This window comes from Hetaerina americana, unplaced genomic scaffold (assembly GCF_022747635.1).
Source record: "Hetaerina americana unplaced genomic scaffold, ioHetAmer1.1.p SCAF_17, whole genome shotgun sequence".
NCBI lineage: Eukaryota > Metazoa > Arthropoda > Insecta > Odonata > Calopterygidae > Hetaerina > Hetaerina americana.
The window spans coordinates 3431553-3453619 of NW_027286730.1; positions in this window are offsets into that span (position 1 = coordinate 3431553).

Sequence of the window (22067 nt, forward strand, 5' to 3'; positions counted from 1 at the left end):
CAAATTAACCATTTAAAATAGTCTCGCCGCATAGATAGTTACATTAGATACACAAATCCATCATATTTATATTTTAGAATTCATCTTATAACCTATTATATTTCGTGTTACACATTTGAACGCAATGAGTCATGGAAATGAAACTTCAATTAAGCCATTCAATTGACCGAGGAAGATATGAGATTATGGATTTATGAGTAGCAGGGCCATGGACACCCCTCTTGGTATATTTTCAAAATAACTCTCGTATAATTTGCATGGAGGTAATAAAAGAAATCTTTGTAGATTTAGCCGTAGAAAATTATGCCCAAAAAATATATGATCTCGTGCAAGGACTCGATAACCTGTGAAAATATGCTTAAAATATAATTTGTTTTTTATTACATACGCTCACAAATTTCTCTCGACCAAATTTATTCGCTATTTTAGTAATTTAATATTATTTATTATTATTATTAGTTAATCTACCGGTTAAGGTAGGTTTTTGGATGGACGTAATTACTAATTAAATATTTGTGGCCCCTAGCAAAACACAACCTACTCTACATCAGGTCCCTCTTCATCTCTGAGTACTTCCTTCCTCCCTTCATCCCGTTCAACATCCCTATCCTGTTCCTGCCCTTTCCTCGTTGGCCTAACATTCTCCCCTCAATTACAGTCTTCAACATTCCGCTGCCGGCCAATACCCCCTTCAGCCACTTTTCCTGCCTCCATAGGATTGCTCCCAACAAACCCCTCTCTTCGCCCACCATAACAAGTACTTCCTCCTTTGTTTTCTTCTCTGTCCATTTCACCTTCTCCATTCTTCTCCAAACCCACATTTCAAAAGCCTCCAGTCTACGTCTATCCTCCTGCTTCAATGACCACGTTTCCGCGCCGTACATAGCTACGCTCCATATCACAGTTTTCACGAGTCTTTTCTTAACATCCTTACTCGAATTGAATATATTACATTTAAAAAAATTATCTTCCACTTCAAAGGTTAATCAAGTGAATTCCACAAAGTTTCACGTGTTACATTGAAAAGTAATGAATTTTGATGTGTTATACACTATTCATGTCGTTTTACTAGCAAAATAACCTTTTTCGGAAGAATTAGTGAACATGAGTTCACATTGCAATCTTAAGGCTCGACCCAATGATCACTCCCAAATAATTGTATGTGTTTGAAAAGTGAGAGAGAAGCTCATATTCCTTATACATGTGTGATTTTATTTCGTGAAAGATTCTTCCAAAATTTATTTTATTTATTTCTTTAGACTTTAAATACATATGGTTCCATAATGAACTCATTTTTTAGGTTCATAGTATTTTCTCCGCGGTAAGTATTTATTTTAAAATATTAATTCTCGAAATGTAATTTCATAATAATATCATCCTTCACATAAGTACCTTTTTAAAGTTCGTAAAATTCTTAAGTTACTAAACATTTTAATGAACACTCCATAGTACTTTTATATCACAAGCATTTTTATAATTTATTTGATTTTTTCTGTGGACGTTTAATTTTTATGTGGCTATTTTCATTGGATTCAATTATTATAGCAGGCAACTGATGATTATTTTGTCTCGAAGGAATGAATTACGGGCGCGGGTTCAAATCCTGGCGGTGTTGAATATTTTTCAGAGGTATCTCGATCCCTACATGAGGTGCTTTGTGGAGGGTACTTTGAGTGAGTACGCCGTCCGTCGGAAAGGACGTTAAGATGCGGACCCCTTGGCGCCTTTCGTAAAGAGTAGGCTAATGCCGACGCCGGGTTTCTCTCCACCCTTCATCCTTTCCTGTCCATCCCCTCTGGCGCAAATGGCCTTAGCTGTCGGTCGCCTCCCCTCAAAACTGCTACTAGGAATGAATTACGCTTCCCCGTGTAAGTACGCCTACGTTTAGAAGCGTACCTCATCTTTCTGAGTACGATTTTCTATATTATTTACACTACCCCTCAACGTTGCTGTCACTTAATGATTTCCGCCGTTAACACCCGCTCGCCCTCTTGAATTTTGAGTTTCAAAATTTGTAGTTTTATAACATGCTAAGAAATAGGTTACTGGATGCCTTTTCTAAATTTATGATGAATGCGATATTTAATATCGAGTTGAGAATTTCCGGTGATCGCACTAGAGTTATGAAATTTCTGTAGTGAGCACGTATAGTCCCTTTCCCATGGTGTTCCTCTTCCTGCTCTCATTCTCATATGATCTGATGAAAACTTAGTCTTGGGACTACATCTGAATATGACTTTGGAATAAAAACTTTTGCCATCCAAATCTTGGTGTACTACCTTGATCAAAAATTTCCCGGAATTTATTCAGAAAATTAAAAATACAAGTTTATTCATCTAAATCTATATTGTCCCCTTCAAAGTAATCCCCATCGACTGCAACACACTTATGCCAGCGCTTGATCCAATCCTCGAAACATTTTTTATATTCGGTTTTCGGTATGTCCATCAGTGCTTCCTGCGATTTTTCCATTACTTCCTCTCGGCTGCTAAAACGCGTTCCCCGTAATGGTTTTTTAACTCGATTGAACAGAAAGAAGTCACAGGGAGCCAAATCAGGTGAATTCGGTGGCTGTTGGATGGTATTTGTTGCATTTTTCGTCAAAAAATTACGAATAATGATAGCACTGTGCGACGGTGCGTTATCATGGTGCAAAATCCACGAGTTTTCTGCCCACATTTCTGGTCTCTTTCGGCGAATTGCTTCACGCAAACGTCTCATAACGCCCAAATAATACTCTTTGTTTACTGTCTGGCCTTCTGGCAAAAATTCATGATGCACTACACCGTTGTAATCCATGAAAACCGTCAGCATTGCCTTCTTTTTTGACTGAAAACGACGTGGTTTTTTTGGTCTCGGCTCATTTGGTGAACGCCATTCACTTGCCTGATGTCTGGATTGCGTGTCGTACTCATAAACCCACGTCTCGTCTCCAGTAATGATCCTTTTGATGAATGTGGGATCGGATTCAGCCTCGCAAATCATGTGTTTTGCGACGTCAACACGGTCTCTTTTTTGCATGAAATTGAGGTCTTTTGGCACCAACTTTGCTGCTTCTCGACGGAAACCCAAATTATTAACCACAATGTCTTGGGCGGATCCATAGGCAATGTTCAAGTCCTCCGCTATTTCTCTGATGGTTAATTTGCGGTTATTGACCAACATTTCTTTTACTTTATCAATTTTTTCACCGACTTTCGATGTCGATGGTCTGCCACTGCGTTCATCATCTTCGATTGACTCACGACCACTTCTGAACCGCTCGTGCCACTGGTAAACGACCGTTTTTTTTAGAGAATCGTTGCCGAAACACTTTTCCAACATTTCCAACGCCCGTGCGCCACTAAATCCGTTTTTTACGCAAAATTTAATACAAGTTCGTTGTTGCAAATTTAAATCCATTTCTGCAATTGTAAAAAATCGCCAACACACACAGAGATAGATGTACTCTTGGCTACGTAACTTTTGCAAATGTCAAGTTATGACACTAAGATTTAAAGGGAATATCAACAACAGATGTACCAATTTAACAAAAAAAACAGAACTCAAATCGGAACGATGGGAGCGCCACACGGTGGTTATTCCGGGAACTTTTTGATCAAGGTAGTATATTGTGGAAATTTTACTAGGCTATTCATGGAAATAAGTGGCGTACATTGTCGTTCCATTTCTTTCTCGGGCACTTGATCGGAGTCAACAACAAAGAGATGCTAAATGTTACAAACATATGAACTCTCTTCACACGAAATGCATGAATTGAAATTATTTTATTCACCTAAACCCCATCCTATTCATCTGGCGGATGAAATAAATCGGTATATCTCAACATTGGTACTCAAAAGTTGGCAAAATTGAATGTTAGCAGTTGTTAAAATGCACGATATCGAGGAAGTTCTGAAACAGCACGAGACGTAAGTATCAAAAACGGTCATTTGGAAATATGCGCCGCGTCACCATAAATCTGTTACTAGGAAATCCGTCACTCCAATATTTATTGCGGGATAAGGTAGACACCAATAAGTGGAAAATGAAAGGTTCGAGATTCTGGGAAAAATAAACAAATACTCACTTTCATATCCATCAAGCAGCCAAAAATTATTCAATTAATATATTATTAACATATAAGTAAAATATTATTGAAGTATTAGCGAGCGATGATGACTGCATATATGTAATCGTGACCGTTATCAATTTGCCGCTTGAAAAATCTGCAGAGGCTGTATATCCCTGGTTTTAGTCTGGGGAGCGCGCCACTCCAGGAGGTGAAAGGTGCATGATAGTCGAAGTCGGTACGTGGTAGAGAAATCCCTAAAAAGACCTTATCAATACTGAAATTATACTATATATGAAGCCATGTTGCGTATAGCAACGCCTTAAAAGCTGATTTGACCAGGTAAATATTCGGCTCTGAGATGGATTTTGAGCTTCCAATAAAAATCTCTTATGACAGGTGGTAATTATTACGCATAGGACATGGAATAAGTGTGGAAAGTAGCTTCACTTGATAGTTTTTCGTGTTTCAGGTCCTTTGTTTTGAGTAAACAATTGTTTAGTTGAAAGACTTACGGTAAGTTCGTATTTTGAAGGGTGGAGAAAATAGGGGAAGTCCAAGGTACTATGGAGTGTTATTTGGGAAAGATAGACAAGCCATATGTGGTATATATTCAGAAGCAACTAATTGTTAGGTGAAGTTTGTGGCAGAAAGAGTGGCGAATTCGACATGAGGGAGTAATGGAATAGGTATTTTGCATGGATCTGGCTGGAGACGATAAGCTGATGAGGTGAAGAATGAAATTCTTTTAGACAAACAGTGTTTTGTGGCTAGTTAAACAGGTCCTCCGTGAGTACAGGGCGATTCGTAGTCGTTTTATGGCTGTCCAAGGTAAATGCCTCGGCGGATGGAAGCCTTCCATTGTCTTTCCCTTAGAAAAATTTTCCCTACTTAATTTTTATTGAATTAGTAGAATAAAATTCTAGCGTCAATGTTTGGGGGGAAAATATTTTCTATCCCATAAGTAATTGTTTTGAAGAGTTCACACTTAGGTGTTGGGCTAATATTTTACGTAAAATCCCACCACGCGATGGTCACAAAAAGTTCAATTAAATTATCATTCCTAGTGTATAAAATTGATAACTACCATTATTATAATTTTTATTTATAATAACTGATATTCAGTAGCTAATGTATACATATATATATATTTGTAATGTTATATCATATCCATGGTAACATACAGCAATAATTTTCTTGGCTCTCCCTCTCAAGTTTTTCGACTGATTTTGAAACATCCCTACTAAATATACCGAAGTGCAGGATATCTGTAATATGTTTTGATATCTTTATTTGCGATTTTTATGAGCAAATTTGGTTTTGATTTTCATCAAAAATTATTTCGAAATTAGAAAAACTCGTGAGCACATATCCCCTTTTTTCATTAATTTACAACGTCAAGCAATTTCTCCTTACCCCTTTTACCTCCACTTAACCTCCTTTCCCCTGTCACATTCTCTACCTCAGATTTCCCACTCCTCCACTTCCTCCACTGTTTCTCTCCCACTCAGCATGTTCCACTCCATGTGATTGACCCGGCGCATTTGACAACTCTGACCTTTCGAGCTCTCGGCGAAGACACGGAATGTCCATTAAACTCATCCCGCCTGCCTTTAACACTGGAGAGAAGAAAAGCCGCTACGTGGATAGTAGTACACCGATCGATATTATATATATATATATATATATATATATATATATATATATATATATATATATATATATAATGTATATGAAGTTAGCACTAGCGAACAAAGACAAAAAAAACAGAAAAATACAAAAGAAACAAGAGTTTCGAATTTTCGGTGGATACGAATCACCTTTCTCAAGGAATAGAAGGAAGGAACTCACCGCGTTCCTTCCACTCTTGCTAACTTCATATCTTTATTCACGCCCGTGAGATTTTCACACATAGTGTCAATTTAGAAGACTTATGCTCCCTTTTCGATGGTCGTAACATTGTCAGAAATCTAGTCTCTGACCATACAACCTAATAGTTCCTCCCTTGCCTGTTTTTTGCGAAATGGTGCCAAAGGGAACTGATGCCTCTGTATAACTTTCATTGCAATACGAAACCAATGTGTTGTACTCCCTTTACGAAAAATTGAGTACCCGATATTCTTAACACAAATTAAACTTTGTTTGACGGATTTGTTTTCTTATTCCTCGCCATTAATGCTGGACTGAGCTGAGATTTATAAAATGGGTTAAAATCTGGGTGGTTGCCATGTTGACCGGAATGATTAGAATGAAAGAAAAAATGATCAGGTGCAACTTGTTCATATCATAATAAAGGCGTAGTTAGAATTAAGTAATATTTGAATCTCACATATTGGTGGTTGATAAAAAAGATATAAAGGAAAAAGGAAATCACTCGCTATGAGTAGTTAAATGTTTTTAGCAAGTGTATCATGAGGATCTACGAAATATACTATGAAATCACTATCACTATGAAATCATCTTACATTTCTACACACAAAAATGCTAAACTAAATTTATTTTATACTTTTAGGTAAATAGTCTCATTGGCAATGCGACATTTGTTCCTCAAATGTGGGATGGAACTTTTCTGAATGCCAATATGTTAAGTAATTCTAATAAAAATGATTTGTCAATACTAGATCTCCTAGATTTTCGCCACCAATTTTAGTTATGATTAATTTCATTATAATTTTATTTTTCTTACTCGGTTACTACATCTGTTGCTCATGGAGCAGGAAGGGACATTAAACGCGAAAACATTTGGTAATAAATTGGGAAAAATTAATGTGGAAAGCATAAATGCAATGTAGCGGTGAAATTTTCTCATTACAATATTTCTGGCTTTAATATCGACCATCTAATGCCTGATTATGCAGACCTAGGACGCTGGGTGTTGCATCGCCTACAAATAGTTTGTAATAGATGGAAAACCCAGCCTCCAAGCTTCATCCAGGCTAGCCTAACATTCTTCCATCAAGCCTTTTAATAGAATCCTTCTCAATAACTTCTCGATTCAACGCTTCTTTTTGCTTTGAATTTCCCCAACCCTGGGCCCTTACAGCCATTCTACCTCATTTGCATTCCCCTTTACACAACAATTTTTTCCAGAGTATTCTCCATACCTATATTTCAAAAGCCTTTCAAACTTTGCCCTACCTTATTCCAAAGTTCTTTTCTAGATCGGAGAACTACATATTCCTTGTCAACATTTTTACAATTTTTCATTCTGTACAACTCATGATCATGTTGTCGTAAATCCTTCTTTTTCCACTACAACACTGATTCTATATGCTAATTTCTCATTTTTCGTTAGATATTTCATCTTTCAGGGAATAGCTCAATCTTTTGTAACTACTCACTCTACTACTACTTTAGCATATGAATTTTAACATTCAAGTTTACTTTCTTTAGTCCAGAGTTAATACCGTTTTTATCACAAATAATTATGTATTGCGATGAGAATCAACATAAATAAAACAAGGTTATGCTGTTTTCCAGAAAGAGAAAGGCTAAGCTTAACATAAAAATAGGAGGGCAACAACTAGAGCAGGTGGAACAATTTACGTATGTCGGAAGTTTTTTGTATTAAAATGGTCAATGTAGTAGGGACGTAAGAAGAAGAATTGCAGTAGGGAAAGAAGCTTTCACAAAGAGGAGGGAATTGATGACAGGGACGAGTGAGGATGTTTAGAAAAGGCTCTTCAAACCTTTAATATGGAGCGTAGTTAGGTATGGCGCGGAAAAATGGTCACTGAAGCAGGACTGCAGGAAGTAGATTGGAGACTCGTGAAATGTAGGTGTGGAGAAGTATGAAGAAGGTATAGTGGACCGAATGGAAAATAAACGAGGAAGTGATAGGCTAAGCCGGGAGGAGGAGATTTTTGACAGGATCCCCAAGGAGGCAGGAAATATAGATGCAGAGCATTTAGATTGGCAAAGGAGTTTCCAAGACAGTTAAGGAAGGAGGACGTTAGCAAGCGAGGAAAGGGTAGGAAAAGATGGGCATGTTGAACGGAATGAAGGAGGTATGATATATGTGGAGTTGAAGAAGTCTCCCTAGTATGCATTGTCTTAATTAATAAGGGAATTAATGAGGAAGAATGAAACCTGATAAGCCATACATTTAATATTAAAAAGAGCTGAACATCAAATGCATCTTCGCCTCATATCACATAATTTTATGCATACATAATTTGATGTGATGCTTCAAAGGAAGATTTGTATTCGTGGGAATGCACTCCAGGGATATTGTCCATATCTTGTTTGATTTTTAGGAATAATTTGATAGCCATCTGAATGAATAATATTCCTCGGCGCTGTACTGCCCAAGGCAATAGAAAAAGTTGTTCTGGGGCAAAGTTAAAACACTTTCATTATCAAATGTGTAATTGCCAAATTTCAAACCTTTCGATGAGTTTTTGCTGCCAGGTATAATTGTGGACATGTATGTGAAAATTTTCTATAGACCTACTTGAAACGGCGGTCACAGTTTACTTGCTCATAACACAAAAAAGGTGGGTGTAAAGAAGGATAAAGAAGGTGAAACGTGAAGTGGACATAAAGGAAAAAAATGAGGAAGTGAGCGAGGGGTGGAGACTGTTGGGAGAAATCACATGTAGGCTGGAAAAATGGATAAAGGGCGCACTGATCGGCAGTGGGATGTTGAAGACTGTAATAGAGGGGAGAATGTTAGACAAACGAGGAAAAGTCAGGAATAGAATAGGGATGTTGTACGGGATGAAGGGAGGAAGGCAGTATACAGAGATGAAGAAGGGCTTGTTGCAGAGTAGCATGTTGAATTGTGCTTTTTTAGGAGAAACAAGATATTTATTTGGTAGTTATGCCCATCCAAGACTATCTTAACCGGTTAGATTACCCTATAGTACTAATTATACGAGGGTCATCCGGAAAGTAGTACCCGTTCGTGAAATAAAGACACAAAAGTAAATATTAACAAACATAAAAAATTTTATTTGAAAGAGGATACTTTAAACTACTTCTCAACATAATCTCCAAGCAAATTAAGGCATTTGTCATAACGTGTGACAAGTTTCTGTATTCCTGCTGCATAGTCCTTCGCCGCCAGCTCATTGAGATACGCGAGGGACCCATCTTGCACAAATTTTTGCATAATGCAGATGGTGTTTAACAATTTCATGAACAATTGTTCGAGAAACATTGGGAAAATGCTCACAGATGTCATCAATTGTGACGCGCCGATCGTTCCTCACGAATTCGTCAACTGAGCTCACCAGTTGGTCTGTAATGACAGACGGTCTCTCCGAACGCTCATCGTCGTGTGTGTTCCCCCTCCCCATGTTGAAGTTGCGACACCACCGCCGAACAGACGACTCGTCCATTACATTGTCTCCATACACCTCCTTTAATTGGCGATGAATATCACATGGGCGAACGTTTCTTGCATTGAGGAATTTAATCACTGCCCTCACTTCACAACTGGCGGCGTTCTCAATTTTTTTAAACATTGTAAACAATCACAGAAACAACACAGGCAATGCTAGCGTCACGCAACTTGGCTCAGAGAAGGCAGACAAGCCACTGAAGCTATCTGACCTCGTCCAGCGGCTACTCGCGTCGTCAGCACTTCATGCGGCACGAACGGGTACTACTTTCCGGATGACCCTCGTATATGTCAGTGAATGAATCCGCTTTACTGCCCGTCAATATTTTATTTAATGCTAAAAGCTTCGTAGGAAATATGAGTCTCTCTGATTTGGATTCAACTGACATTTACTTTAATTTTACATTGATTCCTTGAGACTTCACTCCAGACATATTTCCTCTAGTACGTGTGTTAAAAGAAATTAGAGATAGTGGATAACCTTTTCACGAAAATCATCGTTCTATTTTTTCCATAAAAATTACCAATACCTCTTTCAATTGCTCTGCGTTAAAAGCTTCAAATTTGAGGAGACAAAACAAAAACGCATTATACTCAACACTTTTATGCATTGCCCCACTGATACGAATGGGTCGTAAATAATTTCATAAAATAACTGCCATGCCTTATGCTTATTTTTGCTTATTGCCGTCGATTGACGATTACTTAGAGGGACTAACGAAGATTCTCAACCGCCACTTTTGAATTCAAGTTCAAATTCTTTCTCGAAATCAATTCTTAACATCTATTCTTGTTTTCTTCAGGGCCCTGTGTTAGAATTCTATTCCGAGTCAAACTAACTTGCTCTTGTTCAATACTTATACCATTGAAAAATCGTAAATGATTTACCCAATCTATTTTGGGGAGCACATAGACAAACCGCATTTTTTTATCGCACCAGTTTTTCATTGGGTGCTATTTTTTATATAAAATTTCAAAAAGTACTTGAAAAATATCAAATAAGTTTCATCCGATTTATGTACGACTTAAAGAATCTTAAATGATTGGAAAAAATAGTGGGACCATGAAGGACAACTTCATTACCATCACTGACTTCTACTATAATGGTACTATCAAGTAATTTATTGCTGAAAATTCTCGGGACAGTCGGCGGACCGTGATGAAATGCGCGAGGTGAGGAAAAGTTAGTTACGTTGTAGCTCAAAAGCTGATAGACTCAGGATCTGCGATAATTGCTCGTCGCTCTTGGATGCCGCGGTGGCCAGCCGGTGAATAACAGACCAAAAGTAGGGCCAGACAAAATGAGGTTGAATACAAACGATGAAAAAATACCTCTTGGAAAGCATACCCAGTAGAAACTACTACTCGCTGACAAGGCAGTGCCTTTTATTCGACCATTACAAATTCGAGAATTTAGACTTCTATCATTGACTTTTTTTCTGGCGTTGCTTTGAGTGAGATCATCGAAAGCGATATATGCTCAACACATATTTGACATGCGATTGATTACTTCATTCCCGAAGGTATAAATGAACGTCATGAATGAATCTACAGACACCATTCATTTCGTGTCCTGTATATGTCCATTTCTTTCCTGGTTTGCTAAATTCACGATCGATATGTAAAATTAGCAATGAGACATGTGGATTCTCTCTTTTGCGAATGAATCATTTTTTATTTTTTTTAATGAACCTAAAACCGTATATGAATATAATAATATAAATATAAATGAATCAGTTTTTTTCTTGTTTAAGAACAATCAAAATACAGCATCTACTGCGAATTATTCCAAATCTACGTACTTCAAAAGGAATTCCCAATCCTCCAGGGCAAGTGATTGAGAATGTCGGCCTGAAAGCTCTCGCATATACACATCAAAGATTCTAATTTTCGTCTTTATCTGTGTATCGACGTCCAAAATAAAAAACTACGTGCGAAAAGTGATTACGAAGCGTAAGGAAGTGACTGAATCTAATTCCTTCTTGGCCTACGTTACATGTTCCGTAGTTATAAATTTTCAACCCGGCCCTATTAACTTCTAAAAAATACGATGGGATATTCCAGATATTTTACACTGCAAAGGTGAACCAATGAGTAAGTGATATATAAAGGATAGATGGCAGGTAATTTTCCCGAAGATAGCATCAAAGAATCGGTTTTACCGTTGAAATTTAGTTATGCGTATATATTTTAAGGTATTTCATTTTGCTTAACGAAAAAGAGTTTAAAAACCATTAGTTTGGCTCAATTTCCCTCCTCGTATCTGTTGATGCCGGCTATGCGCTTCTTATGATCTTAGTATGATGGCGTTGTAAATTAATTCCTTAAGGAGAAAATCAAGGAAACTCTCGTCTAATTTAGGTACAATTTTCTCGTTGCTCTTATGGTGTGTAACTTTGTAAAAGTATGTAATCCAATATTTTATTTTTCCATGTTGCACTATGTTATGATGAAGAGTTGTACTCTTTCCTCCAAAAGCCGGGCTCAGCTGAAAGTCGATTTCTCACGAATGGGCAAATGCATAATGATTGATAACTTCCAATTCATGTTAGGGGATCAGCATAGTTGTACATGGGTATAAAATTAGCTTATTCAAAGTATCATTCCTTGCTTTTGTAAACACATGAGAGAAATGAAGTCCCAGATACATCGCCTGAATGAATTACAAGCTCACCTTAATCAGTCTCCGATTCTCTTTGTTACCTGAAGTTGTGATTTCAACGAAAATCCCGCCATTAAACGTGTTGAACCCCGCACGTTTTGACCAATTTCACCGTCTTGACATTTAAATACCACCTGCCATTCATTCTCTTCCTTCTTATAGGAAACCTAGTTAAAATTAAGTTCCTTTGAGTGAAAAAATGTTTTCCTAAATTTGCTACAGCTCTTTATGCTTCCTAATTAAAAATCACTTTACTTCCCCTTAAATAAATTTAAAGCCAACATCACCGGAAATAATTGTCATAGATATAAAAAGAAATCAGGGGTATAATGCTTTTTGTGCGTCATTTAACCGGTATTTCTAGTAAAATATTTTTGTTCCCATATCTAGACCATACGTACTTCAAAAATAACGTTTCACTATTTTAATATATTGGCATGTAAAGTAAGAAAATATTCCTCATATTTTCTATCATTATTTATATTTTCATTGGAAAAAAGGGATTGCATAAAAATTCATCGTGGTTGTCCGTTCCCTTAAAGTATGTTTGACTTTAACAATGAAGAACCCTGATTTTGTGTACACGACCAGGAAATCACCAGTTTGCTTCAATTTCCCCTTTCCATGCGCATTTATTTTGCCCCTGTAGATTCTCATTTGCATATTTTTCATGCGCCCCCTTCAGTTCCTGAGAATATCGATATTTATTTTCTCACGAGTCTCTTCGTAAATCAGAATTGAAAAATGCAAGATTTCCTGAGAAGATGAAAATTAATTAAAATAGAATATGCCGATTCTTTTTTTTTCACTCTTGCATGAATGACCGTTGTGCTCTACTAAGGCCTTTGTATATGTTATTGAATAAGATTTAAATATTAATAATAATTTGCAAACATTTGATATATAATGGTTATTATTCTTGGTGGCCACATTTGCCGCCCCTCCAAAAACCTACCATTTCCTAAGATAAGTATCATCACTCATTAGGTGATTAAGCTAATGGTTACTGATATCAAAGTATACTTATTGATATCCATGTTTTGAATTTACGTCAAAACTGACGCACTCGTGTCTTGTGATGAATTCTATTTGGATTCCGTGGTACTTTTTTTATTTTAGTTTTTCCATGATAGTCTGGATTGGTGGCGGAAATAACACAAAAGTTTTCTTCGTGCCCTGCTCTGAAATGCATGCAAAGAATGTCAGAAGCGCATTTTTCAGGGCACCTAATGCGTCGCGGAAATCGTTAACTTTTACTTCCTGCTGTCTCCCTCGTCCTTCTCCGTCCTGGAACTCTCGTCCTGAAATCTCCCCCTTGCTCTCTTTGCCTCCCTCTTTCCTTCGCCACACTTCCCTTACGACATCCCCCATTGGATTCTTACCACTCCCTACCCTTCTTCCCCCCCTTCGCCTTCCCCCCGGAGCGACCGCCCTCCTCGCCGGGAGATTTTCAATATCGTGGGACGCAGGCGTGCCGTGAGGCGCCATCTGCACATCTGCCCACGGCCGGCGTCGTGTCGTGTATATGTGTGTGTGTGTGTGTGCGGTGGGGGCGTATGTGCTCGCGTCACGATGGACGCAAAAGATTGGAAGTTGGTCGCCGACCGGAGGCGCAGAGCGGCCCCACCCTGGATTGTCTCCGGAGTAACTGGCAATGGGGGTGGGGTAGGATTTGGGTGGGTTGAGGGACGGAGTGAAGGGTTGGAGATTGTGGAAGTGATGGATAAAGCAAATAGGACGAGGTGAGCTGGAGGGGGTGGGTTGGAGGATCCTGCGACGCCGAAATTAATATACGAAGTACGATGTTCTAGTGTATTTTTGAGGCTGGAGGGCCGTCAAGCAAACGAGCTAGTTCATCGGACTTGCTTCAATCACGCCGTGGGTTCTCCTTGTTTGCAGTGACTATCGTTGAAAATTTGGGGATTTTGTTAATCTTAAGTTTAAAAGACTAATCATTCATTGATATTTGTAGACTAGTGTTAATTGTTAAGGCTATTATTGTCATCAGTTAACGCTCTGCTTCGAGAACTGGTTAATAAGATAGATGGAAATGTTATAAGAAATGTCGGGACCAATTGTCAAAGAATCAGGCGTGTCATTGTTATCGCTAATTCCGACATTTCGTACAAGTAGTGAGTTTTCTCTTATCTTTTACAAATATATGCTTTTACCAATAAAATTGATTTGCTAATTATCTTTCAATAATTTCTTTGTTTTATTTTCGTCATAAAAGTTATCTTACTGTGATACCTTTTTTCTGCAGTATTTATCGTATTTCACTAACAAGACGGAATACCTTGCTTCAAATTCAAAGCATCGGTAAACATTTGGAAATAAATCCTTTGTACACATGGATTTCAATTAGCCAAAAAAGAACTTGTTTTAATAATCCAAAGTTTCTCTACCTAGATAAAATATCGATTAAAACGTTCATTATTTCTTATTTACATAGACATGTACGTATATATATATATATATATATATATATATATATATATATATATATATATATATATATATATATATATATATATATAATTATATGTGTCTTATATATATATACACACATATATGCATACATACATATATATATATATATATGTAATATTAACGCTGAATGCCTGTATGGTAATTTTGGACTATTTAATTGATTAATGAAATATCGTCTTTCAAGCAAGAGCAATATAATCACGTGAATGCTCGGCAGTAATATATCCTTGTTTCAATGGAAATTTGTTTTTCCTCCGGCTTCATATTCATGCCATAAAAATGAAAATATATCAAAGCTTAATATCAAAACATAATAACGTCATTTAGATGACATCAAAAATGTCTATTTTTTACCAACGCTAAATATTAAAAGTAAAATTTGTTGTTTCCGGGGTAACTTTATGGAATTTACATAGCATATTAAAATGAAATTATTAACTATAATTCCACACACCTTTAAAGTTTGTGGAATTACTAAGTCAATAATTCATTAATACTAAAGGTTTTTTAAATGAATTATATTGATTAAAGTTACGAGAGTCAATCGGTGTTTCACCACTGATGTTCAGTCTGATATTTGGTAATTGCACTGTGTTCTTTCTTATCACTCCAGGGATTAGCTGTCCACTGATATCCTTCCTAAATTTCGTTGAGTATTCTATATTAATCATTAAAAATTATCATTTTGGTGTTCATTCATTTCTTCGCAGTATATTCATTCCGTACTAAATAAATGTGGGTGCGATTGAAGAATATTTCATATTTTTCTTGTGGAGATACATGGATGGCTTGAGGGCCTTGAGAATGAGTCCAGGAAATAGGCACATTCAAAAACTTTCTAAATAGGGAAGATAGAGGAGGAGAAATGTTGAGGAAAGTTCAAGTATTGATTTAAAGGGAGGAGGTACGGATTTGGTGTGAGATGCTTGCATCCGCGGCTGGGAATCGAGAGGCGAATGGCGAAGGTCTGGGTAAAGAGGAGTCGGTGATCGGAAGGATGAGAGGGAGGGTGAAGGGGTGTTGGGCGATCGTGGAGATGGGAAGCGGGATGCTATGCAGGGATCATGGGGTGGCTGGAGGCAGGGTCGTAAACGCCATTTTAGGATGAATAAGCGGAAGATGGAGGGCACCGCGGGACGGAGATTGAGTGGCGGAGACTTTTGGAGGAGGGAACGAACGGTTTGGACATCACTGCTTGACGCTTGCAAAAGTTACTCCTCCTGAGCTCCGAATACTACGTATATTGCACATCGGGGACTAAGAGAACTCATCATTTCTCTTCAAGCATTCACTCAGATAAAATTTTAATTTCTCTCCATAGCGTCTAAATTTTTCTCTTTCAGAGGCTTAGCTTTAATGGCGCGGTGTGGAAATATATTTCTATTCCACTCTGCACCTAAAATCACATGATTGCTCTTGTTGAGTAAATATATATTCAAAAATTGTATAATTTGTACAGAAGTGAATCATGAACGCAATACTTCAATGGTCTTGTCGAATCCCAAAGTTGGTCCGAAGTTACCTCAGGAGTTAAAAATACAATTTTTTTTCTTCTCCAGTTGATAGCTGATGCACAGATGATTTGAATAGTTTTCGTGAAATAATGAGCGGAATGGTAATTTTGACGTAATCGTTATCCAGTAACGTTGAGGAAATAACAAAACCTGGTGGATGCTAGTAACTAATAACACAAATTCTCAACCATAAATAATCTCCATCAGAAATATGTGCCGAGAAGATTTTGTGGACGAATTCAAAGTAGCTGAAGACATTTTCGCGACAGTAACTTAGCACAGTCACTCAGCTTGTTATGCGCCATAGTTTTACTGTCAATAAATATGCCACCAAACCAAGACTCAGCGAAGAAAATAAGTGTGGGCCAGCGCTAAGGCTTTCATTCCTCAGTTTCTAACTGTTTCATTGAACCCGTGAATCAACTTGAAGTATTTGAAATGACCGTTAATCTCGAGTAATTTTGCGACGTACATCAGTCATGGTTATGTTAACGCACTATCAAGTGGACAGAAATTATTCATAAAAATCTATTCTTAATAAAATAACCCTTAGAAGCATCTAATACGTACGTGAGATGAGAAAACTAAGAAAAACCTTAGTATTTTAGCCACAGTATAGTGTCGGATTTCATGGTTAGACTCTGAACTCTCCCTAGTCGAACGGTGTGAAATATTGCCGGCGGAACTCAGCAGGCGAGAATGAGACATCAATTCCAGCAAAAAGCGGAGTACGGAGGGGGGTGGGGAGATGTTCCGTTCACTCGTGTCTTGGCGCCGGTCGAATGGCGTTCTGAATCGTCGCGGTAAGGTGCCAGGGAGCGGGAGATGCCGCTAGAAAGATGAGGCGGACAGCAAAGAAAGAACGTTCCGACGGAGTTTGCTTGCGTGTCTGAGGTCCACAGCGAGCGCGCAGCATTTGCCTCTCTCTCTCCTCCTCTCCCAGGGTTGCAGCCTGAGGAGAATCGGGGGTGCGGGGGTAGGTGGCAGGGGACGGAGGAATTGGCGAGAGAGGCTTGAGGGAAGTGGCTGGAGAGCCGGGAGCGGAGGGGTGTGGACAGGGTAAAAGGGGGTCGGTTCTTCTGAGTAGAGCGAAGGGACGAGGGTGTGTGGAGGTGGGGGGGTAGGAGTGTTTGGTAGGGATACGCAGTGTCGCTGACTCAAGATCGATAAATGCAAATGAGCGGGAGAGAATGAAGACGAGGAAGATGAGAGAAGGGAGAGAGGGTGGGTAGATGCGAGCGCGGGGGTGGGTTGGGGGGGAGGGGGAACTGAAGGAATAATGTGCAGGGGACGGATACGGCGTCTCGCATCTCTCCACAACCCCTCGATATCTTCTCCACGGGACGACGACGAAGGGACCCCTCCGCAAACCCACCGCAGCACACCTCCCTCCCCCCGCTCGCATCCCACCAACCTCCTCACGTCACCCTGGCTCCTACCAACAAACCCACGAAAAGCAAGCCACCCACACCTTCCTCTCCCTTGTAGCCTCCACTCCACCTTGCTCCCGTGGCTGTTGTGTGAGGACGTATTTCGCCCCCGCACCCTTTCCCTCGCCCTCTAGGAAAGCGCAGCGCGCCCCCATCCTCTATCTCGCTCCAAGGTCCCGGCTCGACCGCTCCTCCTCTCTCGCCTCGGGAGTGGTTCAGCGCGGGATGCCGCTGGGCCCATCCTCGAGAGTGCGGGGTAGTGACTCCCGAAATTGTGTGTCACATCGAGTTAGCGATCCAGCCGCAACACCGAGTGTCCCATCGCATCTGTCGGTACGCCGATGCGTTCCCGAAATTGCGTCGCGGCGAGCGGTAGCGTGAAAATCAAGTATCATGTTATTTAAATAAGAAATATTTTGAAGCAAGCTTCGGCTATTAGCAAACGACTCAATTTTTATGTAGTCGCTTTCTATAATTTTTATCGGTGTTGAAAACTGGCATGACTGTCTCGTAAATGAGAAAGACCCCGAGTATAGTCCTACTTGTATCTTTTTATGTTTAATGATTGGCAAGTAAATTTCCGGAACGCTGATTTAAGGAAAATAGTTAAAGGGAATAATGAAATTAAGGCAAATAACGAAATTTATGCTGTCCGAAATTTGTAATACAATTTTACTCTTACGCTTTGCTTTCGATCTAAATAAAACTGCATACGAAACGACCTGTTATGGCCTTGGTTAGTACATTTGCGCACCTACATGATGCCCACATAACAAAATTCCATTTCTGAATGAATACGGACGTTGATGTAGAAATTAGATCATCTTGATATCTTCCAGTGTTGACAAATTACCTGAACTACTGGATGGGTATGCAAAATACGATAGATTTATCAATTTCCTTCAAATACTCTCTTAGTTGTAATAATTGATGAGGGAATGATACGTACTCTCATTATTAGCAGCTGAGCTGTTTTAATTATCCATTGGTATAACGCATGTAGGGGATGTATACAAAATGAGCATGAAATAATGTATTTCGAGTCACTCCTTAAAGTTAGAAAACCACTGTAGTATGTTAACGAATTTTGTCTACATATAGTATGTACATTGAATTCAATATAAATAAATTGCAATTCCCGACTGTCCTTAGAACCTTTAAATCTTCACTAAGAATACCATTTTCCTCTATGAATTTGGCATAAAATGATTGCCGTGGATAATTTGAGGCCAATTCTAAGTATGATTACACGTTATTTCAAATACATTGAAATTTATTTTTATCAAATTGACATATTTTGTGAAAAATATTAGCCGAATTATTTATTCTTGCATTCAAAAGAAGAAAAATATTTTTCAATGAGTTTGGACAATAACAGTGTATTATTAATGCCTTTTAATTCAGGGGAACAGAATCAAAATATTTAGAAATATAATAAACTGAATTCATTAATTCTGTATCGTATTAAATCCAGATTTATATAAATCCAGGCCTTAAACCATATTAGATAACCATGTCATAGGTCACACCTGATCTAAATTTGCTGTTACGTCTTATTTTCCACAACTTCACCTTAATTTGAATTTTTAATGCAAAAGCTATCAATCGGCTTCGATTAATTCCCCTAATGGTCAATATTTGCCTAATGTCCAGCAATATCTCTTGTGTCATCAATATTTAGTTTTTATATTTTTTTATTAAAAAAACTACAATTTTACGGCATATTGTCACTATACTCAGGCAAAAATGTTTCAGAGTAAAACGCAACATGCCCGGATTCCTCATTCTGCTAGCACTGTCCTGATGCAAAGCGTGTATGATTTAACAGTAACTAGTCCAATTTAAACCGCAGGGGGATGATGTTATCATATGTTCTCGTGTCGGTGGTTTGGATAATTCACGTTCCAGTGTGTTTCCATTCAGCTATTCCGTGTCAGTGGTTTAATTATTTTCTCGCTAATCCTGTGGAGTTTCACGCTTTTGTGCTTTTCAATCTTTTATTCCCATCGGAGTTTTGTCAGTCACGCGTCGGCTCCTTCATTTTTGTCCCGCCTTCCTTCCGGCCCCCATGCTCCTCTTCCAACTTCCCCTTCACTCGTACCTCTTCCCCAGATCCAAAAATCCATGCACCCCAAACCACTTTGCACCCACACGTCCCATCCAACCCACACCATCCCCAAACCTCTCTCCCCACCCAAGCTACGTCCCCTTCGCCAATAACCCCTCACTCATATCTCACTTCGACCCACGAAATATCTCTCCTTCTGCCACCCTCCTCGGCTCTTATTTTGAATGCACCCTCCTTTCATACAACCCACACGCCCTGTGCGTCCTCGATACGCTCCCCTCCTACCCTTACCCCGTCATTCCATCCCTCTCTATTCAACCCCTCCTCTCTTCTTCCTTTTCTAGCCTTCACCAAACGCAATCCTTATTTTCACCGTGCTACTTAATATCACGTTTTTTCTTCCACATTGATGAAATTTTTACTTTTTTCTGTTTTCATCAAAGTTTTCCAAATATCATGTAGGTTTAATAATGTATTTATCATTTTCCTGTCATAAGTTTTGCCATAAGGCAGTCTCATGGGGAGAACCTTGGGCTACTGGCCCAAGGGTCTTTTTCAATCCTGAGTTACGCTTATGGGATCCCAGGTCCACATAAACGGCGTGATTTTTCTTCCACCAGATCCTTCCTTGGAAACAGCAGGTCGCACGGGAAAATGTAGTGACCTCCCTACCCTGATATGTAAATTTCAGTCGCCGCATATGTACCTTAGTGCGAGGGAAACTCCAGGTTCACCTATCAAATCATCCCTTGGTTTAATTGCTGTGGTGACATAGTTTTTTTCAGTTGGAGGTTATGCACTTAAAGTAAAATGAGTTAAGCATTCCCTGCAATCATTTTTTCTCAATCAATTCACGCCTCAGTAAAGGAAGAACCAATTAATTTTCAGTGTTTAAAATCGGTGGTATGAAACTTAGCGTATACTATTATTTTGAATGGGATTTTGTAGATATGCCGCACATGAAACACCCGGGTGTTTGCCAAATTGCCTTTCAGAAGATGTCACACGTCGTGTGCAGCTTTTGTGATAACAAATTAACAGGAATTTTTACTCCCCGAAATTAAGATAACGTTCCACCACAATAAATATTTTTCATTGTTCAACACATTTTAAAAATGTATTTTTTTTGGAATACTTCTTTTTCTTTATGGTTTAATTATTTTTCTGAAATTATAATTTCTTACCGGATATATTCACTCAATTGGGCTAATTTTCCTTCATTCTAAATTTTGGTGCAGTGATTGTATCCGCGCGCTAATATTCCACGGTGACTCACCACAATATCGGATTACGTTTTATTGAAATATTTGTAGTCCATTTTCTTAAAAAATGTTTTAATTAACAAGTTCGCAGCAAACGTTTTCCAGTAGAATCTTAGAATACTGCAAAACATCTTCGTCGTGGTGAATCATAATGCTAGTTACGTCAATATTTTATAACGTGATCTTACGATCGGTGAGATGATTCTCTTTAACTCATCAGGATGGAAGTTATGATGTATTCCACCATTGATATTATTCTAACTGCGATTTTGTTTTTTCATTAAGTAAAGAAATAAAGGCCATTCTTCCAAAATATCTCAAAAAAGTGTTATTTTCTTGCAGTGGGAGTATATAGAACCGTGATGCTCGAGTAATCTTAGAATGATTTCGTTGCCTTGTACCGTTGTAAAAAGATGAAGGCATGGCATGTTAGCCAGGCAAAACTCAACGCTGAATAATAGTTTTTGCTGATATTTTTACCATAAAATATCAAAGATGGTGCATAGCGGAGTGTCATGGGAAGGGTCACATTTGAAACCAATTGGCAAACGTTTTGCGAAATTAGAAATTTATTCCTTTTCCACGTAATATCAAGCTGTTCTTGCTTAGGAAACGAAGGGAATGAGGAGTGTGTGTGTAAAAAATTGTGTCGTTGGTGCTTAGTAATGACAGTGATGGTCATGAACGAGAATTCTTCACAATTCAAAATGTAGTTGCGCTGCTCAAGATCAAGAAAGAATGGATTAGGATGCTCATCATTCACCCACATGTGACCCGCATTCTTTACGCTTTTAGAGCTTTGAGGAAAAAATTAGGCGTTCTGGAAAGTACGAAGGAAATTGGAGGACATTTGGAGTTCGAAGATGGTTTCTTACAACACTTCAGTTAAGGTTGTTTATAGTCATAATGCTTGGCGGAGATTAAGAGTTCAGCAAAACCTATCCCCTGGGTTCATAAAATATGTATAGTGAAAGTTAAATTACTGTTAATGAAATGCAAGTCAAGGAGTGACCAAATTGTTTACGAAGATCGTGACTTTTAATATTAAATCTTCTTTTGCTGTATCAAAGAGTAGGACCGATTACTTCGCTGTTCTTGGGTGTCATCCGCGCTCAATTCGATCTTTATCGTCTCCATCTTCTTCTTCCCTTCTTGTGGTTTGATATTATGTTGGTGCACCGATCTCTGGGGTCAGTCGACGAAGTAACACTACGCGCCGCCTTCTCTCTCCGCTTCGATCTCCGTC